General features: G+C 41.3%; 1 protein-coding gene across 3 annotated transcripts in view; it reads right to left on the reverse strand.

Moving 5' to 3' along the window:
- NAALADL2 (N-acetylated alpha-linked acidic dipeptidase-like 2) overlaps positions 1-25,447 on the reverse strand; it is a 469,384-nt gene extending 443,937 nt beyond the window's left edge. The window contains exon 1 of one of the 3 annotated variants that reach the window (XM_017827775.1): positions 25,365-25,447. The gene's annotated coding sequence lies outside the window, so the exon portion shown is untranslated. Of the gene's footprint in view, positions 1-1,142; positions 1,209-4,488; positions 4,532-25,364 lie in introns of those variants that run through there. The other 2 variants (XM_017827774.1, XM_017827776.1) reach the window with 2 other exon arrangements.
- Between the last annotated feature and the right edge of the window lie 820 nt (positions 25,448-26,267).

Genomic DNA, 26,267 nt, shown 5'->3' on the forward strand with positions numbered 1-26,267 from the left:
TGTTCTCTTCTGTGAAAGTTACTCTATGACAGCAGGATTTTATTTTTTTTTTAAATTTCACCTTTCTTTCTGATTCTGAACTTCAACCACCTTAATTTCCACAGTACTTTGATGAAAACTTGTAAGAAATCTTAGAAACTGACATGCCAATTTAGTATTTAAAATGTCTGAGACCTACTAATGCAGAAATTGAGTCTGAGGACATCTTCCCATTGCTGAAGAATTACTCACCAACACAACTTCGCAATCTTCAATCTTCAGTACAGTTAAAACAAGTTCTTGTTTTAGAGTTCTTTGTTTTGGGGGTTGGACTAGATGATCTGCAGAGGTTCCTTCCAACCCTAACTATTCTGTGATTCATTGTTTCCAGGCATTTTAGACATTAAAAGTCTTGAGTTAACTATCAGTTCTGTTCTAATTTCAACAGTCTCCTGGGCTGAAAAACCATATTTCATTATTGTCTTTTTATGTAGATGCATGTATTTAGATACAGAAAAAATACTTTGATCATCTACTCTGACTTCCACAGAGTATGGACACATGCCCTCAATTAAGTTTTATTTAGGTACATCTCAAATGAAAAATACTGCATTTGAATTAAAATTTTCCTTTGATGAATATCCGACCACAATGTGCAATAAATTACCCTCATTGCTGAAGACGCATTTCTTATTTCTACTGCAAATGTGCCTGGCTCATATTTTAACCAAAGGATCCTGATATCCCATCATTTTCTGTTTCATCATAGAATTTCTGTTCACAATGCACACAAACGTTGCAATCCCATCCCTCCCTGCTTTTCTCTTTGATAATATTTAACATACTGAGCTCTTGGAATTTCTCCCTCAGGAGCTATTTTCAACCCTTATTCATTGTTACAGTTCTTGTCTGAAGTCTCTTTGACTTTAACATCCTCCTTGAAGTATGAACACCTAAACTTGACAGAGGATTCTTGGAGCAATCTCATTCATGCCAAACACAAAGATATTATACATCTTCTGCTCAGTCATATATAAATTGGCTCATATTGAAGCTTTTCCCCAAGACCACCCATAAAACAATCTGTATGTAGATGGAACATTGTTAACTGAGAAGTTAAAAAAAAAACTTATGAAGTGATAACAAAGACCCAATGATCTTACCAATTCAGCTTCCCAGATGACTCAGATATATTCCCCTCACTACACACGTGTGTGGGTGACATATCCCTCTGATTTTCAAGGAGAAAGCCCAGCAAAACTGTCAATTGCTGAATCCTTTGGCTCTGTATAAAGGTGGAATGCTGTACTTACCAGTACAGAGAGTTTAACCAGTCTGAATCACAAGTCGAGGCTTACTGAGGTCAACGACCAACGTCAATAATGTCATTATATTGATTTTCGACACAAGTAACGAACATTAACAAATAATAGCACATTCTCACTTTTATTTGGCTCCTGTACTTATTCTGTGCTTCTCACATATTCACAAGCACATTTGTTCAAGAAACCAGAACCAGCAGCATTCATGAACCTTTATTTGATTACTTCTTGACTATGTTTTCAGATACACAACTCTTAACAGTTTTTCCCTGCTAGATTCCAGCTGACCAACAGATCCAATGACCAATAGATGGCTGATAGAAAACAACTGCACTTCTGCACTCAGCCTGGGCTGTCAGAGCTGTACTTGATTTCCCCTTTTTCAGAACCACGTAGTTAATGGAGGATGGACCATTACCCTTCCTACTTCCACCTGCACAGCAGCATTAACCAGGCAAACACCGCTGACAGAAACAGCAGATGCGTATTTGAGGAGAAACCAAGTGCTTTAATGCACATGCTGCTAAGGCTTCAAGAATGAAGTAAATTGTTTTCCACTGATCACAGAATCACAGAATTTTCTAGGCTGTAAAAGTAAGAACATCATGTCCAACCATAATACCAGCACTACCAAGCCCACCACTAAATCATGTCCCCAAGTGTCATATCTACACAACTTATTTGAATCCTTCCACGGATGGTGACTCCACCACTTCCACGGGCATCCTGTTCTGCATCTCACAGCTGGATATAATGCCTGTATTTCAGAGCTGGATTAACTACAGCTGTCTTCAGGGTAGCATTAGGACCCTTATTTTACACATCAGCAAACCAAAGTGTGATCTGCACAGAAGGGCAACTTACAGGATCACAGTTCTAAGTTTTATCACTAATTTACAGCCATCTATGCAATGACTTCCTCACATTGCATTGCATACTTCTAATAAACTAATTTATAAATACATGTATATTTATAACGCATGTGGCTTAAACACAAAACCAAATGTCACAGTGGGGAGATAAAAGTAGGAAAAAAAAAAAGAAAAAAAATACTGCCTAAATAGCATTTAAGCAATTCTATACTGCAGAAATGCTTGCCTGGCCAACAAAAGTACATTTAGAGTAGAAGCTCCAGAGCCATTAAAAGAGTCTGAGGATTTAGAAGATGTCTATTTGACAAATTACCATAATGAAGATCTACGGCACACGTTTCCCTGGAGGGTTACATGTGAATCACTAAGAACTACACTTCTGAAACAAATCTGTTTATTAAGGGGGAAGAAAAGAACTTTAAAGATCTATTTTTGTCTAGTTTGTATTCATACCCTGAGAGTATTTAAGAAGGGGGGGAAAATAATGCAGGTATGTACCGCGGTAGTGACAAGCTAAGACTTTAACTATGAAGATTAACAGAGCTGAGAGTCATATGATTGAGCATGACTACTGGGAGCTGCTACCACAAAAATCTGCAGCTTGTGACATACATGTGAACCACGAGCATCTTTTTATCAACTTCGACAATTCTGACTTTTTCCCACTTAATCCTTTTTTTCTGTTTTAGAGAAACCTGGACCCAGCTCTTCAAAGCAAACAAAACAGCTTCCCATTATCACAAACAGAAGTTTTGCTTCATTATGGAGCAGTGTGACCTGTTAATAACGTCTCGGATAACATCTTCAGCAATGGAAAACCATTTTAATCCTAAGGATGTGAAAAAAAACCCCAAAACTGCAAAGTTTAGATAGACACTAAAACTAAGAAAAATCTGATGAAACTTGGAGAAAAGTACTTTTCCGTGGGAATATTTTCTTCTATTTTTTAAAGAAAGTGTTGTGTGGATAGCTCTAGATTTTTTATTTAAGAAATTCCAACTGGAAAAAAAAAAACAAAACCAAAACCTGACAAAGGTCAGCTACAAAAAAATCGTTCTTTGGCTTGTTTCAATTGATTAACTTTATAGTAGACTATCCTACAGTTAAGACACCTACTAGGAATGTGATCCATGACCAAAATTCAGAAGACACACTTTAGTATTTTGACAATAGTGGAGATAAATGCTGCATTATGGATGCATTGGGACTTATACAAGAGCTCTTTAGATTAAAATTCTAAAAATACATACAGCATTACTTGATATACAGGACTCTGGCATCGTTAGTTTCAGTTATCTAATGCTTTCCATATGCTAACCACTGAACAAACGCATTAGCCTGTAAATGCAAGGAATATGTACCAAGTAATAAATAAACCAACATGAAACAGGCTGTTCATATTAGGGTTAAAATCTAAATTCTTTATTTCTTCCCTGAATATTTCTGTCCTGATGACTCAGCAACAACGCTGCAAATTTCAGCTGAAGTCAGCAAGATTTCTCAGCACTGTTTGCAAGTGTCAACTCCATGGTCCTTACAGAGTATGTTTTAATGACAATTCTGAGGCTATCTCAGGTATGGGGGACTTTGTATACAGATCCCTGCTGAAGGCAAGGAGCTCCGCATGGATGGAGAAACGGAGACGCTGCGGCTCAGACAGAAGGGCTACAATGTTGTCCTGAACCCAAGCCTGCGAAATCACCGGCTGTGTTTTGGGTAACACCTGAGCACATCCCGAACGCCGGAGGGGACGACGTGCTGTCACCCCGCTCACCGCGCTGATGGCTTCCAGACAGCGATACCTGACATCCTGAGAACTATGGTTTGGGGGTTCTGTTTTAGTGTTTAAAAGCTTCAAGGAGCTAACGCATCACTCAACACATAATTCAGGTCCTAAACCCAGCCGACACCGACGCCCGTGTTCAGTTTCTCAACGAAACAGAAAAGAAACACTAAAACAGCGAGTAACTCAACGCGGTTATCTCGGAGCCGGGGATGGGAAGCGAGCGGGAGGACGCGGCTCCCCGGGGCTGTGCGGGACCATCCCCAAGGCTCATCTACCTGTTCCATCCCAAACAGCCCCAGCGTGGACCCCCCCCGATCCCAGCGGGGCGCAGCCCCGGAGCCCTCGCAGACACTGTTTCCCCGAGTTCTGAGTTACTTTTAGAAACAAACAAACAAACACACACACACTCCCGGAGCCGGCAAAGTTCTCCCCGCGCTGACAGCCGGGGCTGCGCCGCGCCCGCCCCGCAGTGATGGGGCCGGGGCTCCGCGGGTCCCGCCGCCCCCCGCCCGCCCCGGGGCCCCGTTACCTGCCCGCCCCGCTGCCCCGGCGCCGCAAGGCCGCCCCGAGCCCGCCCAGGGAGGTTTTCAGCAGCCGTAAAGCGGTGAACGCGCCCGGCCCGGCCCCGGCGGCGCGGCCGCGAGGGGCCACCCCGGGGAGCGCCCTCGGGGCGGGCGGGGGCGGCCGGCGGAGCTGCGGCGGGACGGGCCGTGTGCGCGGAACCGCGGGGCGGGCTGGGGTGCAAGGGAGAGTGAAGGGCATCTCTCGTTCCGACTCCCCTGCCCTGGGCAGGGATACCTTGCACTAGACCTGGAGCGTTCAAAGCCCCGTCCAGCCTGGGCTCGGATGCTTCCAGGGATGGGCAGCTTCTCTGGGCAACGTGCGCCAGGGTCTCACCGCCCTCAAAGTCAAGAATTTCTTCTTAATATCTAAACAACGTTTGCCCTCTTTCAGTTTGAAGCCATTCCCCCTTGTCCTGTCACTACATCGCTTTGTCCAAAGTCCCTTTCCAGCTCTCTTAGAGCCCCTTTAGGCACTGGAAGAGGTTCTAAGATCTCCCCAGAGCCTTTTCTTCTCCAGGCTGAACACCCTAAGCTCTCTCAGCCTTTAGTAGCATTTGACAGATACAGCCTTGTTTTACAGCTTTTTGGAGGGGGATAATTTGTGAGATGCAGAATTTTGTGCATCTACAAGTTACATGGTGACATACTCTATACCCACAGACCCACCAGCTAGGAGGGAAGATGAGTAGTCAGGTGCACCCAGGAACCACAGGTTATCCCAGCACAGGTCTGTGGGAGTGAACATCTGAGCACTGTGGGCACACCTGACACTAATACCAACAGGATCAAATCACACCAGCACAGTTTTACAGGTGTCTCAACTGCGGCAATTACACTGCTTTAACAAAGCCTCTTAATGTCCATTGGTAAACTTTGATCTTGAATGCACTTCCATTACAATACTGTCCTCTTATAAAAAGGAATTTTTTTAGTACAGATTAATGACTTAGTTCTGCTTGGAAGCATTTTGCTGTTCATTGAGTCTTAAATCTACAATTTGTCCTGTAATCCTGGTGCTACCACACAAGCAACAGGGCTGAGCTGTCTTCAGCAAAGGCAGGAGAAGCATCAGCCTGTTCAGTTGCACTGTCTGAAGTCGGGGTTAGTGTTGTTTACCCTGAGAGAATTAGCGATAGAAATGTTAATTTTAAAAAGACGAAGTAATATTAAGCAGCATTTCCTGGAAAGACATTTATGAAAAAATGAAAGAAAGAGACCAATAAAAATGTTTTTTCTACTCAATAAGAACTACTACCAAAAAAAAAAAAAAAAAGAAAAACAAAAGGCTTAACCCAACAGCTACTGCAGAGAAGGGAGAAAAAGTATTTCAGAAGTCTTCCATGCATATGGTGCACATACTAGCAAACAGTAAAGCAAATTTCAGGCCTTTATAACAGAATTGGCTTCTTCTAATAAAGTATTAATGGGCAGGTCTGGCTGGACTGCTGTAGCTCTGAAAGCAGTTTCAGAAAGAACGGGATGTAGTCACTGAAGAGCAAGTAAACTAATATACAGCCTTCATTAATAAAGCCCTTTTCCAACATTAAGCAGAAATAAAACAACTGCAACTGGACACATACTTTTCTTGCCCAAAGAAATCAGGCATGTAGGTGTAGAAATGCATTTACTCAAAGCATGATTCATCAGTTTTTATTCACAATTTTCTTTTCTCCTGCAATAACATATTACAACTCTGCTTGTTCCTACATTCTTCTCTTTTCTAGACCACCTCCAGGTGAGAGCCATGGCTATATACTGGTTTTGTTAGTCACTCCAAAGTACAGACCTGAGGTTTTTGTGCTGCGTAGCGTAAGCCAGTCATGCCCATTCTACGTGAAAAGCTGAGGCTGAAGTTCAAAACGGATTTACCATCATGACAGTTCTGCATTTACTTGCTTCAGCTGAATCACTTCCAGATAGTCCAGAGCTTGGCACAAGTGTGAGCTAACACTACAGCAGAGAAAGCATATCCAAAGGTGAAGTGCACCAGCCATGACTCCACGTGCTTTCACACAAAGCTCTAAACTCATTAGGTAACCAGAAAGCTGTTTGGAGTCTCATGCATTTGCTACATTTTAGTTGAAAATTTCTGGACAGGCCTCTTAATTACTGAGCGATAGCAAAAAGTCAGTCAAATATAAAATTCCATTACCCTTTTGCTAAAACCAGGCTTGCTTTGCTGCCCAAACTCTCATCTTCCTGCTGCTGTTTTAAGAGTACCTCCCTTCCCTCAGCGTTTTTGCCAAGGATTGGCCTCATTACAGGCAGGATGAGAAGCATTCTCTTTCCAGTACAGAGGTGTAGTCAAAGGGAAAAGTTTGAGACAACTGGCAAGGAAATAATGTGGTTTTTTTTTTATACTGAATCAGGACCACACTCGCCAGAACTCAGTCACAAAAAAGCAAGTGATGCCCCAACATTCAGGCAAACTGAAATAGATTTGCACTGAGAAGAGAAAAAAGCCTCCAAGCAATTACATTTTGCAAAAACTTAACGTGACATGACTAGAAAAGAACATACAAGATAGTCAAACAGACTTAAAACCTTCCGTAAAACTTTTCTGAAAGGAAATAGTCCATATAAACTATACATCTATAAAACACTTCAGTATTTGTGTGCATCTTGCCTTATCAGAAAGTATCTCAGGTACTTTGGAAATGTTCATGGAAACATGGAAAAGTTGAATGTTATGCTTAAAGAGACTTTACTGACATTGGTTTAGACTTGAGATACTGGATAAGGCAGAAAAAGTTTCTGTTTTACAGAAATTCTATCATAGAATATCCTGAAAAAGATTACTAAGTTCAGCTCCTGGCTAGGTTGAAAGTCATCCATTTGATGGTTTTTAACTGCTGACTTTAAATTGCTGTTCACAAAAATAAGTTTACTTTTCTTCCATAGCCTTAAGTCGAGTTCGTTTGTTTCTCTTTTGTATTTTTACCAGCCTGAAAGTGATTGAGCTTTAACTGTTCCATGCAGCAGAAGTGCCATCTTGTGGCTCCCTTAGACACTGCTTTTTCGGGTCGCATTAGAGTTAGTAATATAAAAATCCAATTTTACGACAGTTCAGTCTGTGATCCATATAAAAAAAGATCCTACCTGGTTCACACGCTGATGGACTGACTATGAAGGGTGATATTCTCCAGTCCTTGCTGGAGGACACGGATCACTGTATTTGGCAGGACTATTTATTCTGCTGCAGGAGAAGGAGAGCATTAAAACTGTCATTTTAAAGGTCTGAAAGGGACCTACTGTCCTGCCCCTTATCGTCCATTCCAGCAGTATTTAATCAAGGAAGGTACTGAGACCGAGAGGATTGGTAGGCATGCCTGGAATGTCAAGTCCTGCCTCTTTACATAGGCTGAAGACACCACACATTTAAATAACAGAAGCCCCACTTGAGGAAACAAGAAATTAAATACCATTAAAACCATCTGCCAAATGTAATTTGAAAGTCTAAAATTCCTTTTTACGAGCAGTTTCTGCTTTTTATACCGAAGAATTAATTGGATATATGTATTTTACAGAACAAATCCATGATTCAGCAAGAAAATTAATGAAATTAAGAGACAGTTGGAACTGCTGCCAAGAGTGGTCATTTCAGACCTAGCAACCTTGGAAAATGACCTTTTAGATAATGAATTTGGAAAAATAACACTACAAAGCAACAAAAATGAGTGCTATCTACCTATAAAGTCTGCTAATAGCAATATCTCCTAAGGAATGAAGGCATTAAATGGATCATGGAGCTGATGTTTCTGTCTCAGGCATCCTAAGCACTGAACATACCTGCCTTAATGCACCTCCTGTGGTAACTCCACAACAGCTCAGTGTGGGTTTCTGCCCCCATACAGTGAAGTACACTGATCCACTGAGGACAGGAATGTGGAGTTGTATAGCATGAAGAAAGTGAGAAGATGACAAAATTAGGCCTAGAAGCCAAACGTGGCTTCCCCAAGTACTTAGGAAAGGATAACTAAACAAGAAGCAATGTGACATGCTTAGACAAATCATTATTTATTCATTACTCCATAAGCAGTGAAATACCTCCTAAAAAAGGCTTTTAAGCACACATGCTTTACACAATTTGAAGGATGTCTAATTCATGTTGAAGTACTGTTTAAGTAGTTTACAGTGATGCAACAGAAGTTGTGTGATTCTACAGTTTATCTGGAGTTTCCTCTATTCCTTGATCCATGCCTTACAAAGGAAAATAATTAGCAAAAGCAGGAAATTCTGATTTTTGTCCAAGCTTAAACTAGAGCATGATTTTTCTGTAAAGGACTCTCTATTAAGTAGAACTATCACATTCTCTTTTAACTTTGAAGTCTATCATATTGAAATTAAAAGGAAGTCCCATTCCTTACCAAGGCATTCCTGCACTGGGCTTTTTTCAGCCTTTTCCTTGCCAGTCAAGAAACCTGTATACTAAGTTGCAAAATATACTTCCCCAAAGTCTGTGCAGCTCTCTTGGTACTGGAAAGGGCTCTAAGGTCTCCCCTGAGCCTTCTCCAGGCTGAACAGCCCCAACTCAGCCTGTCTCCATAGGAGAAATCCAGGACTCTATTTTTGTGACCCTCCTCGAGACTCATTCCAACAAGTCCATGTCCTTCTTATGTTGGGAACACTGCACTCATAGAATCATAGACCGACTCATTCAAAGGATGTGAGTGAATATAATCAACATCTCTAACAACCAGGACTCCACAGCACTCCAAGTTGTTTCACAAGAGAAACAATTCCTGTGATAAAGGTTATAGCCACAGGTTATGGAGATGAAAATGCCTCCTATTTTTCTTATTTAAAGAATAATCACTGGTGGGTTTTAGGAGGTGTTTGTGAATTGAAACAGAAAATGAGATTGCAGAACCTGAGCCTTAATCCTCCAATTTAATTTCCTTTAATCTTGCTTATAGCATATGACCTCTTTTTAAACTATCCATTTTTTTTCCACCAGAGCCTGGCACTTTCAGAACATTTTATGCCTTTTACCATGAGATACATGCATTGCAACTCTCCAGCCAGACTTCCCTGCCCTTTCCACGTTTCTCCACCTCATGTTGGACACGTGATTCAGCTTCTAATCTAGGATGGCTAACACAGCAAAACGGGAACAGGAACAGAAGATAAAGCATTGCAAGTGGTCATTTGGCAACCTGCAGGGCTCGAACTTACAGCAAATCCTCAGAGCACAAGTAGGGTGGTGAACACAACATTAAGGCTAAATAAAAACCAATTTATATTCTCCCCCATTGAGGCTTGAAGCTGGGATAGATAATTTGTTCCAAGTGGAGGAGGAACGCTACAGACCACAGTGCTCCAGGCTTTTCTGGGTCTTGATCGTTTAACTCATCATGGGGTTTCTTCACATAACCTGACCTCCAGTTGTTTTTGAACAAAAGAGGTAACTGCCGAAGCAGATTGTGGAGAACATAGGAAGGAGACAACCCCTAATTACTTAGCTGGTTGATTTCATCAGGTGCTGCGTTAGTCAGTACTTAGCAAGAAAAGAGACTCAAACAAAACAGATATTTTTAAACCAACACAAACATAAGTACTTGTATTCTTTATTAAATCAAAACATTTCATTTAAAAGCAGCAGGCCTAGCAAAATAAGGAACAATTTAAAAAGAACCCCTGGTGACTTAGACACATTCGACTTGGTGTGATAAAAGACAAAGACCCACATATCTTGCAATCTATAATTTACTTCAAAGGACAGCAACTTATAGCCTGTGATTTTAATGATTGTCCGGCAGCTGATCATTTTGTGAAGCACCAGATAAAGGGCAGTTAAACTAAATATTATCCTCATACCCTTCCAGACAACCGTTTTTCACTTAAGCCATTCAGATACAGGTAGTTTTGAGGGTTAGCAGTAGGTTTGAAAGCTTCTTTGTAGTTATTTGAGCTCCAAAACCTCTGCATAGGTTAGATTATTTCACATTTCAAAAACTTCTTAGAAACTTTAATATATATATTCTAAATGCTCAGCTTAAAATAAGTGTCCAGTTCTGATTTTGGATACATCAGTAACTTTCAAATCAAGACACATTTCTCATGAAAAGAGAGAATCTTTCACCACTCAGAATAATTACGGTGCCACCACTCATATTAAGAGAAAAAGATAAATGGCCTTTACTCAAAGGTGCTCTGATGTGCCCTTACAGAGTTAATTGGAGGACTGACACCTGAAAGAACTCTCAGTCTCACGGGACTCATTTTTTCTTTACTCATACTGCACCAGCGTGAACGACAAAAACATTTAAGAGACTGGTCCCCAGACGTGCATTGCTTTTCCTGGTTTCTTCACGCTAAGGTGTAGCAATCCTGCCCAAAACCTCACCACAGCATCTTGAACATGAAATACCTACTGTGCCAGCAGAGGAAGTTGTCTGTTTTCCTCTTACCTCGAAGAATTATCAGTAGATACCAGGAAACAGTGTCAGATATGCTCATCAGTCACAAGTAATTACAGATCCCTATCATCATTGTTTTTCTACACAATCACCTTATCTCTGACAAGGCACAGAAAAAAGCATTCACATAGTGGGAAGGATTCATCCTAAGTTTGCTGTCAGAAAAGTAAGAAAATAATGTGTAAGAGTCCAAATAGATTTCTTGCTATCTATAAGCAAGAGTAAAACAGATTTTTTTAAATTTTCTTTAGATCAAATTAAAGCTTCTAGACATCTCTTTACACTTGCTTTTTAAAGTTTTCAGGGAAATATCTAATTTTACTTTCTTAAGGTACTTTGTGGTTATTTTTCATAACTATCTAAATAATTAAAACCACATTCCAATCACAGTTATAAGGACTAAAGGCTTTGCCCAGTGATCCATCAGGAGAGTCACTAGAGTTTATGCCCAGTGCAGTGCTTCACTATAGAGGAATCTAATTAAGTTAACGAGATGAACTGAGTGACCATATGGAACCATCAGTGATGGAAAGATACTCTAACTTGGAAGCAAAATTATCACAAGAGACTCTAAAACAAGGAAAGAAGGTGCAAGTTAAAAGAAGGCATCTGCTGAATAGTCAAAATACTGAAACAGGAGCTCTGTTTATAAGGGGAGGTGTCAAGAGTTAGCCCATACAATAAACAATAACAAGTTATCATAATTCTAAGGCACTTTGCAGAAAACCATCACAGAAACAGAAGATTTTAATTTCTTTCCATATAATACCAACTGCAATGGCCACATGCTGTTCTGTGTTTGTATTTATTGTGTATTTTTGTTGGTGCCACCAGATTATAAGCTATTCCAGGCAGGGCCCAGCTGTTTGTTTGGCACAAACTCCCCTATTATACAATATTGGGTACATTTAAATAGGGGCTATACATACTATGTTAATCCTATCCCTGAAGCAGGCTAATTAAATCAAAACCTGATAAAATGGTGTTACAATTTTCACATAAATCAACAGAATCAAGGATATCTCGGTTTAAACTCTTCAGGGGACCAATGTATAAAAAATGAAATATCATTTTAAAAAAATATATTTAGAGCAAAACTGTTCTCCAGGAGTAGTGACAGTTAGACTCAAGCTTTTGTGTGCATGTTGGGAAGCAGCAACTCAGCTCATGTTGTATCTTATATTGCAACAGGACCTGTCGATACAGTCCTGAGCACGGGGAGAGGAATCCTGCTTATGTTCACACTGCAATGCTGTACTAGAGTTTGCTTTCACTATATATCCGAGTGAAGATTAATGGCTCAACACCTACTTCTGCTCCAGGACATGGTAGTTTTTCAGATCCACAGGGCAGCATTACCTGCTGCCCTGGGATAGTCCATCCCACTGCCCTGGGATTCTCTCCTTGCACCTGCTCCCGGTTACACCTGCAAGAGTTTGCACATTCTCGATTCTGTTGCTGTCAGGAGGCCTGTGCCTGCTGTAATTCAGACTTAAGTATCTAAAAAGCCTAGAGAACACCCAAGGGCTGTAGCCTCTTTGCTGTTTCTATGGTATTTTCTGCCCCATTGCATGGCTGCACTGACAGCAGAGCAGGTTCTGCTACACAGAAGTCCTCTATGTGAGAGCATACATGAAACTTCCATTTAAATCTGTACCTAGTCTCATGTTTAAACCTAACCTTCTGTTAGCTTAAATAAAGTTGAAACCCAGTGTTTGAATGTGTTTTATTTCCTTTGCATTGGCATAAGAGACTACACAAGGCACAAGAAGGGCAGGCAGCAGTGAGCTGCGTACCCGATTTCAGAGGTGACTGGTGTGAACCAGAGGATGTGTGTTAATACCCTGTCACACTATAGCTCTACAGGAAAAACATTTACCTGAGCTGGTATGAAATCCATACAGTAAAGTTTGTTCTGTAATTCAATAGCTGCAATTCTTCACTGTTTTCCAGACACATACCCAAACAAACTCTAATAAAGGGAGTCAAATAGTGCAAACACTAAAAGATAATTGCAAACCTAAGAGGGCACCAGAATTTCATCAAAATCTTATCTGCTTCTAGCAGTGCTGCCCATTTGTTGCATATAGTAAAAGCAAAGTCAAGCCAATAAAACACCCAAACCCAGATTTAAGTGGATAAACTGGGGGGGTTGTTTGTCCAGGGCTTAGGTTTTCTTTATAGCACAGCTTGTACCCTATTTACTTGTCCTAATGTAGACCACTCTAAAGAGTATGTTATTAAACCTTTTAATTTCAAACACACTTCTGTGATTGCAATTTAAATGAAAACACATGACTGAATCCCACTTGATCTCTTCACACTAGTTCTGGCAGCGCATGGGCTTTAATTCTAATCAGGATAAACAAATCCATAGCTGAGACTGGTAAAGAGAAAAACATGCCAATTTTATAAGAAAATCTTGCTGTTTTGTTAAGTTCTGGGCAAAGGGAGAAGTACTGAACAGTAACTGGCAAAACTGGCCTGAATAAAATGAGAAAAAGAGTTGAAGTACAGCGAAGCAGAAGGGATCCAGAGAAGACCATGTGAGAAACAGCACTGCTTCAGTACCTCTTCTCAGAGGGCAGAAGGATGGTTTAGTATTTTCCTTAACTCTCATTTCAGCTTGTTTTGTCTTGGGTATTAACAGTTTTACTCCCTGTGGCCAAAGCTTTTAAAACTAAGGGTGATTAAATTACCCTTTAAAGAAAACATAATATGCAGACTGCTAAGGTAGCAACTTAAAAGGAATAAAAGACCTTTTCAAACCAACACAGGCCTGAAGATGCCATCATATAATAAATAGCTTTTCACTGGTCTGGTTCACTTTCATACCAAGCACCAGTGCATGGAGCAAGACAACAATTTGGCTCTGAACAGTCAGGGGTTTTGTGAAGTGTGATGGTATAGCTGGATACTTCCAAGAGTGAAAATGCTGTCAAAGCAGTATACAATTTAAAGTTCATAAGTGAAAGAAAGACGAGGGCTCATCAACAAAAATGTCATTTCTAAGAATAAAGACAGATTTTCTTTTTTTTCTTAAACGCTACTCATGACTCCAAGGGAAAAATTAGAGCCTTTACAGAACTAGTAGGAGAAAGCAGCAAGGACAACAAATGTCAAGTTAAAGCAGATGTATTTGCTGGTGGGTCATTTAAATTGTGCCTGAAGGATAATCCCAGCAAGATGGGTATTTCAACTTCCTGTAGCAGCATCCCTAGCTGGGATAAGAAAGTCTAATCACTTTGTTAGAACAACAGTGTCATTAGAGGAGAATTTGGGAAGAAGCAGCTATAGTTTTGGTGTGGTGGCGGGTTTTTTTTTTAATTTTTCTTAATTTTTAATAAGGATTTAGTGGGATAACTTCAGCAACCAGCTTGAAGCATGGATGTTTATGATTTCAGCAATTAACCTGACTTCATGGTATGCCAAAAGGCTGACTGTGCAACAGACTAACAAATGTACTGTTCTTGCCCATAAAAATACATCCTAAATTTATGTTTTAAGGATGGCAGAGTACAGCCCATTTTCTTTTGCACTTTTAGAGCTATACACTCTTTACCTCCAGTCATCTTCATTCCTTTCCAAATAGCACCTAGAATTCAGATGACACATTAAGATTCATGCAGTTTGACCTTGCTTGCCTTTCATGCAGCAAAGCTGGGGACACAGATAACATTTTGCATCACAATTTGGTTGTAGGGATATCTCTAATGCCGTGTTAAGTGTTGCAAACAGATAGTTATACTAATTAACTCACACTGAGTTTTTCTACTGGCTTTAGCATCTTGCCCCATATAACCAACAGAACACGCAGTGCCACTGGCATCCTCTTAGTGCTACATTTGATTTTTTTCTATACTGTGAAGGAAAAGTTGCTGATGAAATGAATGCAGCACTGTTCTTTGACATTACACTGCTAACTGGAGACTCTCCCTCTAATTTAAAACTGCTGAGTGATCAGAGCACCTCGAACCTAGAACTGGAATGTCGAAAATCTGTCTTCCTTTTAAGCGGCAAGCCACGTGCCAGTTTTCATACTGAAGAGTCCACTTGGAGCACTCAGTAAACAGCAATGCTGAGCCCCACCCAGCTAAAAAACGAAGTTCTTCGACTATAAAGCTTAAAGAAAGTAGTGCATAACATTTATAAATTGAGAAAAGATAACAGAGGGTTTTCTACCTCTTACTAGACAGTCTAATACATTTGTTCTTAGGGATTCCTTAACATTTTTTCAAAAGTCAGAACCATATTACAAATATACCCAGAAAAGTAAATGTTTTCTGTAGCATGCAGAGAACAGAATTCAGCACCGGAATATTTGATATCTACTGTTAAGAAAACTTCCCTCTCCTATGGCGGATTAGTGGGATGGGGGAGACCTCCAGGTCTTAGGCTGCTAGCCCCATTACCTGCGAGGTGAATGCTCTTCCCCCCACCCCTGCACGTGGCCCGGCGACCCCGCGAGGAGCACACACAGACCACACAGGGAGGGAGGGACGAAAGAGGAAGTTTATTGTGGGGTTGGGGTTTATAAGGCTTTTAGGAGGGTCAAAGGGGACCAATCACAAGTTCAGGGTCACACAGAAAAAAACCATCAGGTAAAGGGTCAACAGCCAATAGGAGGGAGTTAACAAGGGACCAATGAGGAACACCTCAGGACACCTTCCCAGGACACTCTGTATGAGAGACAATAGCTTCACAGGGGGTGTCGGGAAGAGGGAGACAGTGACACTGCAGAAAATGCAAAAAGCCATTTTGAAAACATGTTTAAACCACAGTAAAAACTTCTGTCTCCATAAGGTTTGAGTTGTTTTCCTCACCAGTCCATCTCTGACAGGACTTTTTCCATCCTGCATATGGCAAATCCATTGCCACACTCTCCAACCATCCAGGAGCCAGTCTGGCAGTCACTCTCACACCACCTGAGCTGGGAGTGAAGCCCCTTCGCAGCTGCACACCCCAAACTCAGACCAGGTTTCCTTACCAGCTCAACCTCAGGTTTCCCCATAGCAGAGTCTCAGACATCCAAATCCTTAAAATATTTTAACCCTGATGCAACAACTAAGTAACAAAATAACAGCTCGAGCTGATGCCTCTGAGGAGGGACCCCGAACAAAGGAACCCTCGGGCTTTTAAAGCTTCAGTCTAAGCATGGGAAAGTCCGGGGGTGCTCAGCTCCTGCTCTGTCTCTCAGCATCCAGTCCCCTGGCCAGCCCACAGGTCCCCAGGCCCTTTGTTTTGCCAAGGGTCGGCAGTTCACAGCCTTTTGGCTCTGGGTCCTGCCCCACAGAGCTCAACCTACAGCTTTCATTCAACCCGAGCCACCTGCACTGAATATATTCCCCAACATCTGCGGTGCCCTGTTTTTAACTACTAGTAAAATACTCTTTAGCAGCCAGGAATATGATGCTTAAGGTGAAGATGGCCTGGAGCCAAAGCCATTCTACAGACTACCTGACTGCTCAAAAGGAGATATTCTGTGCTGAAAGCATCATGATTGTTCTCAATGGTCTATCACTTGAAATAATCACACCAGCAGACCACCATTAACAGCCAGTAGCTTCTCCTTTGGGCCCCCCTCCTCTTTTTATTCGCAGACTTGAAGGAGAAAGGGCCTTGGACAAACATTTTCATTTTGAAACACTTCCTACTCCAGAGTCATCTCCAGCATCAAAATGAACAACTGCAGCGTGAATTAAACCTTGTAAGATATGACTTTTGCCAAGTATCACCATCTGGACATTTAAATCCACAAAATCTCTGCTACAGGGGCAAGTGTAGCACTTACACATCTAGAAGTGGGAAGTCACCCACTCCTCAGATGTGTCTGTACTTATTGGTGCAGACAAGGTGCAAATTACACCAAGATTCCAACTGAGGTAAATCAATATCAAAGAGCCTGTTTGCCTCATCTCACTGTAACTATCCATGAGGAGACTGATCACTTAGAAGCTCTTGAGTACATTGCCTTAGCAATGACATGCACACACATCTGAAAAGGAAAGAATCAAGTCTTTGTAACCCATTGATTTTTGCCTCCTCACATTTCTCTACCTGAAGATAAAAGGTAGTCAAGAGGCAAACAGGTACAGTAACTGTTTTATAACTGCAGTATAACACAGTATGGCCACGTGTGAAGAGAGAAGGAGTTCAAGCCAGAAACAACTGCCCTTTTTCGATTAACACTTTCTTTTTTATTTACAACTTACCTTGCACACTTTGAATTCACCCTCCAAACACCATCACTCACTGCTGATACTGGACTGTATTGTACCTCTACAGCAGTTGTGGTGAGCATTACAAAATGTGCCATATCTGGATAGGGAAAAATGGGGGTTTATTTGCCCTATTACTAATCTTAATTGTTGAAAGTAAGTTATCTGACTTCTCTTTCAGCAGTCTAAAGACATCAGTATTTTGGAAATTCTCTCAAGTGTAGTTTGTGTAAACAGGTGTGATATTTAAGGAGTCAGGAAGTCAGCATGTTGCACTGTACCTACTACATTCCTGACATATATCTAATGTTAAGAACACCATCTTCACTGGAAAGTCAAGAGAAGAAATCCCCCAAGCTCCTGGGCTGTAATTTGCTTTGCCTTCTGCTATACTCATGTAGGTCAAAAGGAAGTTTATACAGGTGCACCAGGCTTTGACAAAAAGATTATATTATGATCCAAAACTGCTGTCTGCCATAGTGGCTCAGAGCTTTACCCAACCAGGTTTTGAAATATCTCCACAGTTGGAGACTACACAACCTCTCCAGGCAAACAAAATGCTCAACAAGCCTAATGATGAGAGAGTTTTTCCCTGAAATCCAATGTAAACCTCTGTAACTCCAGTTTATGTCCTTGGCCTCTCAGCTCCCTGCCATCACTGCTGTAAAGAGCCTGGCAGGGTAACCTGCTCAAAGGCACAGGAAGGCTGCTGACAGGTCCCCCATAGAGCTACAGTTTCCTTGTACTGAGTCAACGCAGCATACCGTGGGGACTATGGTTTATTTTATGAGATGCAGCTCTATGTGACCAAATTACAATTTCCAAGAGAAACTGCGGCAGTTTTATCTAGAAACCAAAGAGCTCACATTTTTGCCAGCAGCAAAATGAAAAAGAAAAAGAAATCTGGTTGAAAAAAAACCAGCCTTCCCTGCCAAAATATATGTTTTTTAAAAAACTGAAAAACACAGTAATGTAGTGCTAGAAGTAGAACACCCACCTCCTGGTTATCCCAGTATCTGAGCCATAAGACTGCTTTGAAAGAACAGCCACAGTCACAAATAGAACAGTAAATCCCTAGCAGCATTTATCCAAATACAGAAAAGCATATTCCATACAGAAGTTTAGCAACAAAAACAGAGAAAGTCTGATTTAGTAAATCCAGTTTGCCTTACTTGTTATTTAGCAAACACCTTCTACTAAAATCCTACAGTTTGTTGACAGCAATCTGAAATGTGTTGAAGTAGGATACACATACAGAATGTCTTATTTACTAAAGCAGAATTATTTTTGGAAAAGCTGAACGTAGAACAAGCTACATCTTGCTCTAATTTACAGCTGAGCATCCTGTTTACATGCTGATGTCCGTGTTTACTTTTTTGGTTACAGGAAGAAATGCTGAAAGACTTGAAATAATTTTGCCTCCTGCTGCCTATCAAGTTATTCCACTCCTGTAGGAAACAATGGCTGGGGGGTCAAGTTAACTCATGCAGAGAAATGCAGGATGCAGAGCTGTTTCACAGCTCTAAGACAATGCCATTTTAACAGCTTTGCTACATGGATTTGCTTTGCCAGGCTTCTTTGCCCAATCTGTCTCTCTGAAATATGTACGACTTCCTTCTGGCACTTTTGCTTAGAATGTTCTTGAAATTATTTTTCCTTCTCTCCAAACCTTATTCTTTCTTTCCCCCCGCTCCTCTTTTACAGTACTAACATTTTCACATGATTTGCCCTCTACCTTCAAGCTACAGTCTTAACAAACAAGTCTGACCTATGGAGCTGTACACAACAGCAGTTTCTACATTATATTCTTGCATTTTTATTTTAATTTTTGTCTTGAAAAATAGAATGACTGGCCTTATAGAGGGTTAAGAGGAGGAAGCCAGGACAGTTTTCCATATGAATCTCTGTGCAAGTGCCAGCTGGATTTCACAGCCCCGTGCTCAGCAAAGCACAGTGGAACAAGAATGCTGTTAGTATTCTTAGAGTGCTCTGAAGAGGAACAGGAAAAGGCAAGAAAATAATCTTACTCTGTACCAGAAAGAAGTGCTGGAAAGTCAAAGAGGAGAATTCAAACTCCATCCTCCCCACAGCACACAATCAACATCACTCACAGTCACTCTCATGCATCACAGTGACACTAAAGGTAATAAGCTGTACAAGAAGGAAGGGAAATACTGAAGAGGTGTTGTTGCAGCACATCCCCCTTTCCTCTTGCTCTCCACACCCTCCAAAGCTACACATTACTTCCAGGATACTGAAAATGCTGCTTACTGAAGCTCTGCCCAGGAGGGGACCCACCATGGACCCATTCCTGCCTCTTGGGATATATTTATTAATGACTTAGAGCAGTACACTCTTTGAATAACTAGACTTGACTTAATCTCTCAATTTACAGTTTAATGGCTGATTTACCCTACTTAGGAATCACTGCTAAGGAGCACAAGGGAGCCCTAAAGCACAGGCAATGTTGGGGTGATGTGGAAGTGTGGATGGCTCCCTAATATTTTAAACAGGTTGTGCACAAAGCTCGGGGCCTCCAGGCTGTTCCTGTGCACACAGACAAGTTAATTTAAACACCATTCATTTTTATTAATTGTCTAGCAAGAGCAATGAAAATTGAAAGAGGTCCAGAACAAAACCAAACAATAAAATTCCCAATTCTCTCATTGTGAAGAGCAGCTATGTAGGGAAAGCAGGACTGGAAACAGTCCTGTCTCTGTTCCTTCTACCCTCACCTGCCTTGCTCTTCAAATACACAGATGTTTGCCCCCACCATTCTTAGTATAGCCCAAATCATGACATGCAGAGGCACTACCAAGTGGTACACAAGGAAAATCTCCAAACTCCAAGGTTATATAGAAGGGAAAAAAAGACCAGTTTCTTCACCTCAGGGGCAAAATTGTACTTCGAATGTGTGATGGACTGAATAATGCTTCATCACAAGAGCCAATTTTCTTCCAGCTCCCCTGCAGCTCTTAAAACATAGATCTTAGTTTTGCACCTGATTTGCTAAATGGCTTTCCTTTCTATCATGTCTTAAAAAAATAAAAAGGAATAATAAATACGTAGTTTCATGATTTACTGTGGTCATCAGAAGGTAGATATTATAGGAAGACTGTTCTCAGTTAAGAAATATGTACTGAAATAAAAATAATCAAAAGAACCCCAGACAAACATGTCACTCCCCCTCTTCCACAAGGAGAAAAGGGGTATTATTTCCTCGTGGAAAACAAAAGCCAAAAGGAAAAGCTAAGTAGTTATTAATATGGAAATTGCCTAAAAAAACCCCAACCCTCTATGATGTATAGCAGCAAAAAGCCCTAGGACAGTTCCATCTTACAGAGCTTAAATTTTAGTGCTCACTGTAGTAAAAACACAAGCAGTGAAAAAAAGTTAGAACAAAAAATATATATAATGCAGGCCTTGAATCAATAAAGTAATTAGGATCATAAGCATTGCAAGAAATCAGCAGTTTGGCATTTTCCTACTGTGTAGGACTCTATCAGAGAGATGTAGGACTTTTTTTTTTTTAAATTAAAAACCCTTCCCCTCAATATTGAATTCTTTCTTTGGACTTGTCATATTGAGTTGCTGTATAAAGAGCATGGTGAGCAGGTACAGCTCCTTGGCTACTAATTGCCCTGGTCTACCCCCACCTCAAGACACATCTATTCAGGACACTCCATTCAGGACTATCTGTAAAAGAACCATATAAGTGCTCCCTCTCATCCCTTTTAAGATACTCAAACACCTACTTGCACTCTGGGGAAGGATCCTCTTCTTCAACTGAAGGTATTCTGGGTGTCTCACTCTTTTCAGCCTTCCCTCCAAACCTGCTTTGCAGCTGTACATCAGGGCCCCAGAGTTGCAGCCTCTGCCATCTGCCCACCTCTCCCCTTCTCACTCCACATCTCTGCTTTTGCTCTCTCTTTCTGGAAGTTTCTTTCCAACCCAGACTCCTGGGAGTGCTGGTATGTCCCAGCTGCAGTCACTGATGCTCATAGGACTAAATCAAAGCATTTCCCCCTTGACACTTATATACAGTTCATGAGCACCTTGCTGAGCTCCCAAATGCAAAACTCCTGGCTGCTGTTACCTGACAAGAGCCTGCATCACCTGGGCTCAGCCTGGTTTGGGGCTTCCCAATGGAAAACACTTGGCCAGGAGAGGATCCCCCTCACTGAGACTGACCCAGGAGCTGAGCACACGAGGGGTGACTAAAGCATCAGCTGGGTGCCATGCTCCTTAGCATGCTGCTGGATCCCAAGTTTGAAAAAAAAAACAGAACAGGGTTTAGGCACCTGTTTTACTAATTCTTGTCACCATTATCACTGCTCAACTTCCCCAAACGCCTCTTTTGAAGAAAAGGCTTGTGCTTGACAGTACAATAGTAGCTGTGCAATTACCCCAGTAACATCCAGTCCTCTCTGAAGCCATATCCAAAGTTCCTGATGCCACTTTCCCATTGCCTATGAAACGCAGGTTAAAGTTTATGTGAGGAAATCTGAGAATCTGTGGTGCATCTGAACAAGGCCATGAAGAAAAGAAATTGCCTCTAGTTAGGATTGTGAATAGGGAAGCTAAAAATCGACCAGGAGGTTTTAATTTCTTAGGTATGAACGTCATTACAGAAATTTTATTCATGGAATTCAGTGCCATGGGATAACAGTTGGTTTTAAAAATGTTTGATAGCTAATGCAAAACTGACCACCCAGAGGGGAGATTATGAACTGATTTGGTGAAAGGTGCTTGATTTATCTGCCTTTGCTGTTTTTTGTTTATTATTGTGGAAATTCAGAAGCATCCAATTAAAATATGAAGTTAAGCCAAATATGTAAGATGGGCCAAGGTCCCCTAGTGCTTTCAGCATGTCACAAAATATATACCTTTTATAATAATGCAGCAAGAATAAATCAGGCTTTCAGGATCGAGAGGAGACAGCATTACTTGTTCTGGTGCTTTCTGCCTTTCAGAAGTGCATGTGCTTCAAAATATTGTCACTTTTGTTGCTTTCAATATGTCAACTTGGAAAGGAGATCACAGAAAAAAGATCAGGCCAAGATAAACATTTTACTGCCCCTTTTCCCCCCCTTATTATTATTGCTTTTGGGTTGCTATCAGTGTAAATTTTAGTTTCTCATACCAGCCAGAGGAAGGTTTTTACTGGGCTCAGTGTCCTTACAAGGTTCAGACTTCGATGAGATAGCATTTTATTTTTAGCTGTTGCCCCACTACAGTGTCTTTTAATTGAAAATTAGTCATTATTTAGCTCTTCAGGAAATCACCACACCCCCAGCCACCTTCATAGACTCAAATCATAAAGTTTTATTCACTCATGTGCTTGGTGGGATGGGAAGAAAGACCTAAGACCAGGTGTGGTTGTGCAGAGCTGTGGTACAGCACCAGGGCTGGGAGCATGCTGGGACCAACCCCATGTCCCTGTGTCCCTGTGTCCCTGTGTCCCTGTGTCCCAGCCTCCAAGCCCCAGCCAGGAAGCCCTGGGTGTACCCAGCGCTCCTGCTTTCTCCAGGTTCCAAGTGAACCTCACCCACAGAGAAATAGTGATTTACTTTTTACTTAGTGCTGCCTTCAAAGAGTTTCTCAATTTTTAGTCCATTAACAAATCTTTCCTGGGATCTATTAACATGTCACTAACAGAATGCCTTTTTCTTCAAAGTTTAATACATCTTAACTCTCTCTTAATCACATTGCTCTACTCCACTTCATAGCCTGAGGCTTCAGGGAACCTTTGCCTTTTATTAGAGCCCATATACAATCATGCTGTCATTCCAAAATCCAGTGCTGCTTTGGGTTTCATAAATTCTTATACCTTTGATTTACTTGGCATGTCTGCAGCTTTCCAAGAAGGAGGATGTCCAGGCAGGGCAAGGAATGAAATGTTACAGGACTGAGCTGCGCTTTGCAAGGAAGAGCTGTACCTAACAGGAGACACTGTCCTTTCTTCCTTGCAATGATGCTCAGCAACATTAAAAGTAATTCTGGCTCTGTCAAATTCTTGGTGGCATCCAGGTGAGTCCCTGGAGGTATTGAAAAGACGTGGAGATGTGGCAGTTGGAGACACAGTTTAGTGGTGGGCTTGGCAGTGCTGGGGGAACAGCTGGACTTGATGATCTTAAAGGTCTTGTCCAAACTGAATGATTCTGTGATTCCTGTTCTGACAGTCAGTGACAGCTGGCAGATTTCCATGCTCAGAGCTTTGCTGTGGGTGACTGTTTCTACCTTGGTGGTGCCCCATAAAGTGAGATCTCTCATGCCACAGCCTTGTGGGAGTCACAGTGTTTCTGGTTCGGCCCGTCTAGAAGCTCTGCCTGGTGGGGCAGGGAAGGGAGTACCTGTCTGCCACCCATTTGGGGGCATTTGCACCTCCAGGGGAGGAAGAAGAATACTGAAAATCCTTAGAAATGCACATTCAGATACATGGTTTAGCTGTTATTTGGGCTGATATTTTGCACTTTATAACAGTGTTTGCGAGTGACATAAGAAAGTTTCAGTGTGCTAAATCTGTGGTCTCCATTTGATAAATCCCTTATTTGTATCACTGAATTCATATTGGAGATGGCAAAACTGAGATTATGAAATTGTATAAAAGTAGCTGCTGACAATTCTGTTGTTTTTTTCAATTTCTTTTCTACTGAGAAGCATATTATAATGTGATTTAAGGTGCTGTAGTACTAGGAGCATGAACAAGATATATTCACTAATTAAATGGAAAAAAGGTCCAGCCTGCCACTTCTAAAATACAACAGATCCTGTCATAGCCACGTGCCTGTTTCTCTGCTGTTAAAAATTTGTCATTTACAGGTGCTCAGGTTCTGTTTTAGCATTATGCCAAAGAATCTGAAAAATATCTACTAATAAGATACCATTTGACTTTTTTTTAGAGTAGCATCCAAGTAGGCATTGTCTGAGTCTGCTTAGACTTTTTGTCTCTTCCTAGTTTCTTTACAAGAGTTTATTATTATTTTCCCCAAGTCAGAGTTGCTGCAAATGTGCTCTGTGTGGTGGGAGTGTTCAAAGGCATTGCAAATGTGCAGCTTATACAAAATGCAGCTGCCTGCCTGTGAAGTGGTATTGGACACAGAAAATACAGTGGATTGATTCTTTGGTGTCTATATCAGCTTTCTGTTAATTTCTGAGGATAATTTAAGTCCTAGCTTTTTACCTGGTTACTGACAGGTTACTCATTTTGTCTATATGAATTGCCATAGCAACTGTGGTGCTGGAGCAGACAGTCATGAGCTTTAACAGCCTGGGGGTGAGCAGCAGAGCACTCTTAATTTAGAGACCTCCATCTCTCAAATCTGGGTTGTTTTACCAGCTTGACTGGGTGGTATTTCTGTACGTCAGCATGACTCACTTTGTGATCCGTGGGCTATGGTATACTGAATTCCATGTGGCGGGGAGGGGAGAGATGTGAGGTTTTGTTTGTTTATTTAGGAAGTATTATATTCTTTGAATAAACACCATTCTAGAATGAAACCCAAAGTGTAGATTGGCTGAAATGTATATTTTGATGAAAAGGCTATGTTCTTATGCCTTATTGCAAGACCATGAAGCCAAGATGAGACACTGAGCACTACAACATCACATCTGCTTATGCTAAAGTTGAATTTGGCCTGTTGTGCTGTGCCTCAGGTGCCCCCGTGCCTCAGCCTTAGCAGTAAGATCGAACAGCTCTGGAATCTTTCACACCAGCTGCAGAGGCACCGTGTTCCCATTGTTGTTCTCACTTCTTTGTTTATTGTTTCCATGGCCTTGCACCTGCAAACCCCAATAATGTTACAGGGCGGGTTTTCATGGGAAGCCATTACCACCAGTATGAAAATCAGCCCTTTTTCCCAACCTTTTCATACCTCACAAAGCAGTGTTAATATAGTCAACACTATTAGTATTTTAAATACTGAAATATTATCCAATAATACCTGTGTGCAGAAGGTTAACGACTAATGTGCAACAATTTCTCCAATTACCGTACTCAGCTGTGCTCATGCCACAAAGAGGAACATCCAAAAGGGAGTTTGAGTTGATTCCATTGAAAAAAACCCAAACATATAATAAATAGTTCTATGACTGCATCCCATGTGTTGTATCAGGACTTTGGGATTTAACCAAGACTGACTCTACAACTGACAAACAGCTGCATCCATCTCTGTGAGTACCAGAAATAGAGACCTGCCCACTCACCTTTTGACAGGTATGGCTTTGGGTGACAGTTTCTGTGAAATTAAATATTATTGAAAATACTGCTTCACCCTTCACCTGCTTCATTTTTAACACTGAGACGTATTTTACCAAGGAAGGACATTGCCATATTCTTCAGATGAGTAGGGGCTACCTATCTTCTGCCTAGAACAGAAAACATCAAGCATAGCTGAAATTACTCCATAAAAGCAACTTTATATGGATCTGGAATATCCAGAGGTGCACTGAGCTCTTCAGTCACAAGCATTTCCTTGACTGATGTTGCTTGCATGTAGAGGGATGAGTTAAGCCCAGCGAAATCATTTAACTTCTGCCTTTTGGGAAATCCCACCCTGCACTTCTCCTTACTTAAAAAGCTTCAAAAGCAGCTATTCTCACAACCTGAGCAATAACAGAGTAGGCTGCCCTGATAAAGCAAGGGGGGCTACCCCTTCCTGGCCAGGTGGCTCTGTCAGAAAGAGATCTTGGTCTCCTGTGCAAGCACGGAGAGGGGGAAGAAAAAGGAGGAAAAGTGTAAGATAATTTTAGTTTTACAATCTCCTTTTTCAGCTTGCAAACTGGAGATTAGAGCAGACAAGCTTTATGACGGTGTGGAGAAATCAATACATTTTTATTGATTCTTGCAGCTGCAGAACTCTCACCCAGCACAAGTACAGGGGTCAGAGTATGAGTACATGACTGTCCTGGTCCACTACCTGTGTGCTCCTCAGAAATCCTACTGTTTGATTCACCCAGGATGAAGCTCTGTTACATGACAGCAACAACAGCAGCTGACCTGGGATCCCTCCCAGCAGGGACAGGTAGATGCTGTAAATTATCCATTGCACAGGCCAGAAACTACAACAAAGCCAGTGGCAGCTGCAGCTGAAAGGCACAGCTTCACAT

This window comes from Lepidothrix coronata, unplaced genomic scaffold, assembly GCF_001604755.1.
Source record: "Lepidothrix coronata isolate B3197 unplaced genomic scaffold, Lepidothrix_coronata-1.0 Scaffold142, whole genome shotgun sequence".
Classification (NCBI taxonomy): Eukaryota; Metazoa; Chordata; class Aves; order Passeriformes; family Pipridae; genus Lepidothrix; species Lepidothrix coronata.